The 7,562-nt window shown below is 44.8% G+C and overlaps 1 pseudogene; it reads right to left on the bottom strand.

The window, feature by feature from the left end:
* Positions 1 to 4,734: 4,734 nt before the first annotated feature.
* Positions 4,735 to 5,338, bottom strand: LOC127186966 (kinetochore protein Spc24-like; annotated as a pseudogene).
* Between the last annotated feature and the right edge of the window lie 2,224 nt (positions 5,339 to 7,562).

The following is a 7,562-nucleotide window of genomic DNA, read 5'->3' as shown; positions in this document are numbered from 1 at the left end:
AGTCAGTCTGTCTTTAAAATGTGCTGAGTTTGTTTGTGACTTGAGGGAAGAACTTACACATGCCATGAAAGACACGTGGGATGTGGGCTGTATCTGTGAAGAAGTTTCCAATCTGCCCTTGGTTTTACACACAGGAATCTGAGGCATTCAATTGACTTAGATCCATCTCTCCAGGCTTCCAATCAGGCACTGAGTTCACGTGTTGTAGTAGTTGTATTTTGTGGTAGGATTTTAGGCGTGCACAACCAAGCTCAGAGGTGTCAAGCTCTTGAACCTCTGCTGTTCTTGCATCTGTAATGTGGGGAAGAAAATACATATGTTACAGTGAGTTTCTAAGAACACGATTGCATGGCTTGCAAATAGGGGTAACAGGGCCAAGGCCTAGTGGTACCTATAATCCCAGCTCTTTGGAGGCAGAGGCAGGAGGATCGCTAGTCCGAGGCTAGCCTAGGCTACATAGAAATGCCCCATTTGAGTTAATGAAAGAGACGAGGAAGAAGAGAAGTAAGAGGAGGGGTGGTAGCTATAACTGGGTATTATGGAATACCCATCATGTATAGATGGGTAATTTACAGTGTGGACAGAGGAGCTCCTAGGTCCCCTCCTTGTCACCTGTCACTTACTCACAGCCCTGTGTGCTGATATTACCTTCCTTTAAGGCCCAGGCAGCCTGGAAAGTGGAACTTGGACTAACAGCAGAGGGAAATACAGGGAGCTCTGTAAATCTCCAACTGGTTTTTACACTTGAAGTGACAAGCAGTGAGTCTTCTCACTTTTCATTGGTCAAGTCAAGTCAGGTGATCAAGGGCGGCTATGATCAGGTAGCTAAAACAGAATGCTCCTCTAGGCAAAGGTAAGAAATGTTTAAAAGACAGCCTGCAGGAAGTAAAGAAAGTGGGACCAGAAAAAGTCTGAAACACAGAGTGAGCACCAGCCCCGAGCAGGATTTGAGACTTGATTCCTTTCAGCATCAATGAGATGAGTTGTTGAAAAGTTTCTCAGAAAGAGTTATTATTGTCATTCTTTTGCAGGTTTATTTAAAAACCAAAGATGACAGCATACACACTGACAGCAATAGTCAAATACAAGGCATTCTGGGAAGCCAACCTTCTGTTTGCTGTCTTCAAGGGTTCAGAAGTACACAAGGATCAAAGCAAACAACTTCTTTTTGGTCAGCCAATCTAGATTTTAAAAATGAATCTGGAAAAATTAGTAGCATTTCAGAGATATTAGGTGAGAGCACTGAGCTCCCCTCCCCCAACATCTTTTGCATAAGTCAGGGTCTTTTGACTTACAGAGAACACATCTTTTCCAGAAAAAAACTAAAAACTAACCAAACAAAAATCCCTTCCAGCAACAACCTGGTAATGACAGTTTAGCAGCTCAGAGAGCTCCCAGGAGAGCTTTGCACTCAGAAACGATGAGTGACTTGTAGCCATTGTATGACCAGATTGCTCTAGAGGAAGCCTCTTGCCAGCCCTGGTGCTCTAGGCACCACTGCCAGCATGTCTGCCAAGTCACTCTTGAAGCTCTAGAGCCTCCCTTCTTGATGATCCTGGGTGACAGCCTCCCCGAAGTCCAAGTCTCAAAGGGTCATTGCACTTAGCATCCCTAATGTGACAGAATCTGATATCTCACATTTCACAAGGCGGTGCTTTGTGACACACATAGCACCCCTGTAAAAGTGCTCTTGGCCGGAGCCATATGACACCTGGTTGTATTTTATTTTTCCACCTTAGTGCTGGGGATTGAACTCGGGGCTTTGTTCATGTATAGAGTCTATCACTGGCCAGGTGGTAGTGGCACACATCTTTAATCCCAGCACTTGGAGGCAGAAGCAGGCAGATCTGTATGAGTTGGAGGCCAGCCTGGTCTACAAAGTGAGTCCAGGACAGTCAAGCTACACAGAGAAACCCTGTCTCAGAAAAACTAAAACCAAACCAAAACAAATAGAGTCTATCAATCACTGGCTTCTATCCCTCCTGATTGTCTTCTTGTCCTTTCTTATCATGTGTGTGTATGTGCATATATGTCTGTGTATAACTTCACATGTGTGTGTATATATGTGTGTGCATGCACACACATGTGGAGGATGCTGTACAGTGTTTAACTCAGCCACTCTTTACCTCATATTTTGAGACAGTGTCTCTCACTGAGCATAAAGCTCATTGATTCAACCCCACTGTCTAGCCAGCCAGACCCAGGAACCACCCTCCCAGTGTTGGTACCTGGCCATTGACAACTTTTACTTTCAGTGATTTTTTTTCTAGATCTCAGCAGGTGTGTGTGTGTTTCCAGGTGGGTGTGAGCTTTCTGACTTGCATCTGGAAACTGATGTGGGTACTCCTACAAGGCAGTATGTGCTTTTCACTGCCAGGTCATCTCTCCATTCCTCTTTGAAAGGTTCTACATAGCGATAGAGATCATTTTCTTCTTATGGTGTCATATGGGTTTGATTTTGACCTTCTTGTGCTCACTATAATATTTTAAAAATCAGCGAGTGACCTTTCAAAGGAGCATCATTCAGAATACCCTAAGTTTATCTTCTACTGAGCTCATATAGTGTTTAGAAATACAGTTGCCCAGTTTCTTGGGATTCCTTGATTTTGTCCCCCCCCCCCTTCTCTTTTTTTCTGATCTTCACTCCACCTCAGCTTTGCTTCCATTCCTACAAGATCCCTTTCACACAAGCGGGACTTTCCCAGACCCATCAGTCCTTGCAGGAAATGCATCCTCATGAGCTTGGATTTCTTATATTTTGGGCTATCTGTCAGCTCTCCATCATTTGTAACAAATACTTGAGATAATTGGCTTATAAATAAGAAAGGTTGATTGTGGGCGGGGGATGGCTCAGGAGGTAAGAGCGCTTGTTGTGCAAGTCTGCTGACCCATGTTCAGATCCCCAGAACCCACATAAAAAGCGGGGCATGGTCAGGCACCAGTCCTCCTAGGGCAGGGTCAGAGGGGCTGGCAAGTGTGGTAGCAGGGACGAGAAGATCACTGGGGTTCTTGGCCACGAGCCTCCCTCCAGCTTCAGCAAGAGACCCTGTCTCAAGGGAGTAAAGCAGAGAATGGCTGAGGAGGACATCAATGTCCTCCTTTTGACAGGTCATGGAAGCCTGGGAATGCACACCTGCATGTGTATGTGCATAAGCACATATACATAAGTGCAGAGCAGGGGTAGGTGGTGGGTGGGGTGGGGGTGGGCCATGGGGGGAGAGTGAGGGAGGGAGGGGGAAGGAAGGGAGAGGACACATAGAGAGAAACAGAGAGACAGAGATAGACACTTTGGCTCTTAGTTCTAGATGTTTCAGGCCATGGTCAATTGGTTCAGTTGTTTTCAGGCCTGTGGTGATGCAGTGGTGCCTTATGGTGGGGAGCGTGTCTTAGTTACTGTTTTATTGCTGTGAAAAGACACCATGACTCAGGCAATTTTTATAAAAGAAAGCATTTAACTGGGGAGGCGCTTACAGTTTTATAGTTAGAAGCAGGCAGGCATGATGGTACTGAAACTGCACCATGGTACTGGGAACTGAGAGCTTTACATCGCAGTCCATGGGCAGCAGGCAGAGAGAGACACTGGCCCAGGCAAAGGGTTTTGAAACCACCTCAAAGCTCAACCCCAGGGAGACCCCTCCTCCTACAAGACCACACCTCCTAGTCCCTCCCAAACAGCTCATCAACCCGGACTAAGCCTTGGGGGGCCATTCTCATTTAAAGCACCTCAGAGCACAAGGAAGAGGATGCTGCTTGCTTAAGGCCAGGAAGTAAAAGAGAAAAAGGGAAGGGCTCCCATAGTTCCTTCTGAAGACATGCTTTGACTGACCTAACTTCCACCAACAATGCCTCACTTTTTGTTTCCACCATTTCCTGATAATATCATGGGCTGGAGACAATAACTTTAACAGTGAGTCTTTGGGGGGCGGGGGACATTACTGATCTAAAGCATAGCACTGGGAGAAATGGGTTTAATTGTTGTCCATGCCAGTTTCCTTTTCCTATCTAACGAGCTAGCTTTATCTAAAAGGTATGTGAGGATCTGGAGGCATCTAAAAGCTGTGTCCCTAATCCTTTCTGAACACTATTTGCAGAAGTCACGCAGGTATATATGGTTGATTGTGCTTACTGCCAGAGATGAGGAGAAAGTAGTTTTTGCACTCTACCTGGGGGCTCAGGGGAGCTTTGGACTTCCTAAGATTGGGAAGATACTGAAAATGCAGGAAACGTAATGCTCTGTGGATATATGTGCCAAGGCTCAGGCTTTACCCACCCAAGCCAGGCTGATGACTTTACAGTGTCTCTGGGTTCCCATGCTGAAAATACCTGTCCTAATGCTACGAACCAACTGCAGGCATGTTGCTCCGAGCATAATCACGGCAGCCTCTACGACTGCCGCTTTCATTTTAACGATGAAATTAGGGTATTTAGGAGCATAAATCAATTTGTCCGAATAGAAGACCCAGGGCATGGATTGGCTAATCATATAAACCAGTTGTTCAAAAAACTGATCTGAATATCATCAGCTGGTTGTGTATACATGAACTCCAACTCCAGAGATGAACAGAAACACCAGCGTTGATTCCTGTGCCTATTAGGGGATCTGTATGAACTAAGAATCATTTGCGGTCTCTCTTAGGGCCAGGCAGTGTGTATTGTATTATATAGTTTAATTATTTTTTCTTTTTTCATTTCCATATAGAAATTAATTTTAGAGTGATTCTCTTCTGGGGTCCCTCAACCCCAATTCTGTATAAGGAGTGAGGTCAAGACTGGTGTTGACCACATGGTGTGCACAGGCTGATGAATTTCAGTGAGAGCTGAGCATTGTCCCACTGGATAGGCTGGGCCATAGTGGGGCCGTGGTGGGTGTGCTGGATCATCTCTGGTTTGCATGCATTCACAATCCCATCCTATTTTACTAGTTCAGTGATAGCACTGAGCCACAACCACTGCAGACGGGATGGCGGTGGTGGCGTCCTCATTCACTCCTCTCTCTTGTCCCTGGAGGTCTGCCTCTATCTCCCTGAGCTCCTGCAGCTCTGTGGTGAGCTGGCAGAGCCTGACCTGCAGACAGGCATCCTCCTTACTGCCTTCTGGGTATTAACTTCGAGACGCTGTAGCTCTGTCCCTCTTAGTATCTGCACTCCTTCAATTCAAGAAGGCATCAAGCGAGCCACTTCCTCTTCCAAAGCTGCTTGAGGGTCAGAGCCTTCCTGTGTCTCCAGCAGCCATTCCAGCATCTGCAGCCAGTCCACACCCAAGCAGCTTCCACTCGGTTGGCCCCCAGCAGGCTCAACAGCCAGTAGCTCCTGTCCTCCATGTTGCAGAAAGTCTCCATGACCGACCCTCCTTTTCTTGTTTGAGACAAAAAAAAAAAAAAAAAAACAAAAAAAAACCAAAAACAAAAACTCACTATGTGGCTCTGCTGGCTTGGGAGTCACTGTGCAGACAAGAGTCTCTTGTGTGTGTCTCTGGACATTCGGAATTGCAGGTATGCACCACTATGCCCCAACTCCTTTTTTTTTGTTGTTTTCCATTTTGGTTAACCCTTTCCTGGTATATTCCAACATGTTCGTTTTTCCCTGTGGCCCTAATATACTTTGGAGGGACACAAACCATTTAGGGGAAACACTTTAAAATTGACACATCTGCACACAAAGTTTCATTAGTTCTCTCACCATAGTGGTCTAGGTCGCACTGCAGTCACACACATCCTGCAGATAAGGTTACAGACACCCATCCAGTCCTTTCAGTAAGTGACCCAGTCATTCCTGTGCTAGTCAGTGTCCTGGGAGAGCCTGTTATTTATAGTGCCACATGCATGGACCCCGCAAGACAGTGTAGGCTAGGTCCTTTGGGAGGAGGCCTGCCTGGTTTCCTTGTTTTGTTGCAATCTTTACTAAAAATGCCCAAAGCATGTGTGTTGTTTTTGTTTGTTTGTTTGTTTTTGAGTGCATGGTCTGAAAAGCTTTCCCCAAGGTCTATGAGAAGTGTGGCTATCTTCTAAGGTGATGGTTGGCAATTGTCTTCAGGGAGGGCTTGCTGGCTAGAGAATAAGAAGACCTCAGAGGACAGAGGAAGCTGAACGGTGACATGGACAGTCCTCCCACATAGAGGGTACCTAACTCGGGGTCAAGTTCATTGCATGCACGTGCTTGCCATTGAGTTCTCCCTGAATCATATGAAATAAGTGCTATTAGCTTCACTTCATGGAAGAGAGCTTTGTAGGCTATTTGATTACTTTGAGACAGTCTATGCTGTAAAGCTGGGACTTGAACATAAAATCCTCTTACCTCAACCTTGTGAGTAACTAGGATTATACATATAAACCATCATGCCTGGCAGCCCAGCCAACTTTTTATTTATTAATTTTGACACAGGGTGTTTCTAAGTAGCCTTGGGTGTCTTCTATATTGACCAGGCTGAACCACGGGAATCTATCTGTCTTTGCTTCCTATGTGCTATGATTAAAGGCATGTGGTATCACACTGGCTATTAATATTATTATTATTATTATTATTATTATTATTATTATTATTATTATTATCATCACTATTACCACCAGCATCATTATTGTTATTATTACAAGTTTTGGTATTTAAAATTACATTTTTTTTAGTTTGTTTTCTGTTGTTGTAACAAAAACCATGACTGAAAACAATTTAGGAGAATAAAGAGTTTATTTCATCGTACTCTTCCAAGCCATAGTCCATCATTGAGGGAAATCAAGGCAGAAACTCAAAGCAGGGAGCAGAAGCAGAAAACATGGAGGAATGCTGCTCGCTGGCTTGCTCTGTGACTAATGATGAGCTAGCTTTCTTATACAGCTCAGGCTCACTTGCTAGGGCTGGCGCTGCCCCCAGTAAAGCTGAGCCACCCATTAATCATCGGTCTAGACCGTCTTTCATGGACAGAGCCATAGGTTAATCTGATTTAGGTAATTCTCCAATGAGGTTCCCTAGTCCCACTGATTTCTCCCCCTCCCCTCCCTTCCCCCTTCCTTCCTTTTTCTTCTTCCTTTTCTTCCTCCTCTTTTCCTCCTCTTCTTCATTGCTTTTTTTTTTTTTTTGAGACAGAGTTTCTTTGTGTAGTCTGGCCTCTCCTGGAACTTGCTCTTATAGACCAGGCAGGCCTTGAATTCACAAAGATCCATCTGCCTCTGCAGCCAGAGTGCTGATTAAAGGTGTGCAGTATCATGGCCCAGCCCTAGGTGACTCTTAAATTGTATTAAGCTGACGATAAAAACATATTCACTCTACTCCATGTTAACTTGATACACAAAGATATCACTGTTAAACCATAACCTTTCCTTTCTTGCCTCCAAGAGCTCATGTTAATACTATAATACCATAATATAAAATATAGTACAACTTTTTGAGAAAGATTTTTTTTTTTTCCGAGACAGGGTTTCTCTGTGTAGCAGCTCTGGTTGTCCTAGAACTGTCTCTGTAGACCAGGTTGGCCTTGAACTCACAGGGATCTGCCCACCCCTGCCTCCCAAGTGCTGTAAAGGCTTGTGCCACCACTGCCCAGCAAAAAGATTTATTTTTATTTTATACATA

This window comes from Acomys russatus, chromosome 3, assembly GCF_903995435.1.
Source record: "Acomys russatus chromosome 3, mAcoRus1.1, whole genome shotgun sequence".
NCBI lineage: Eukaryota > Metazoa > Chordata > Mammalia > Rodentia > Muridae > Acomys > Acomys russatus.
The sequence above is the reverse complement of the archived record's forward strand: the minus strand, read 5'-3'. Positions and strand labels throughout refer to the sequence as shown.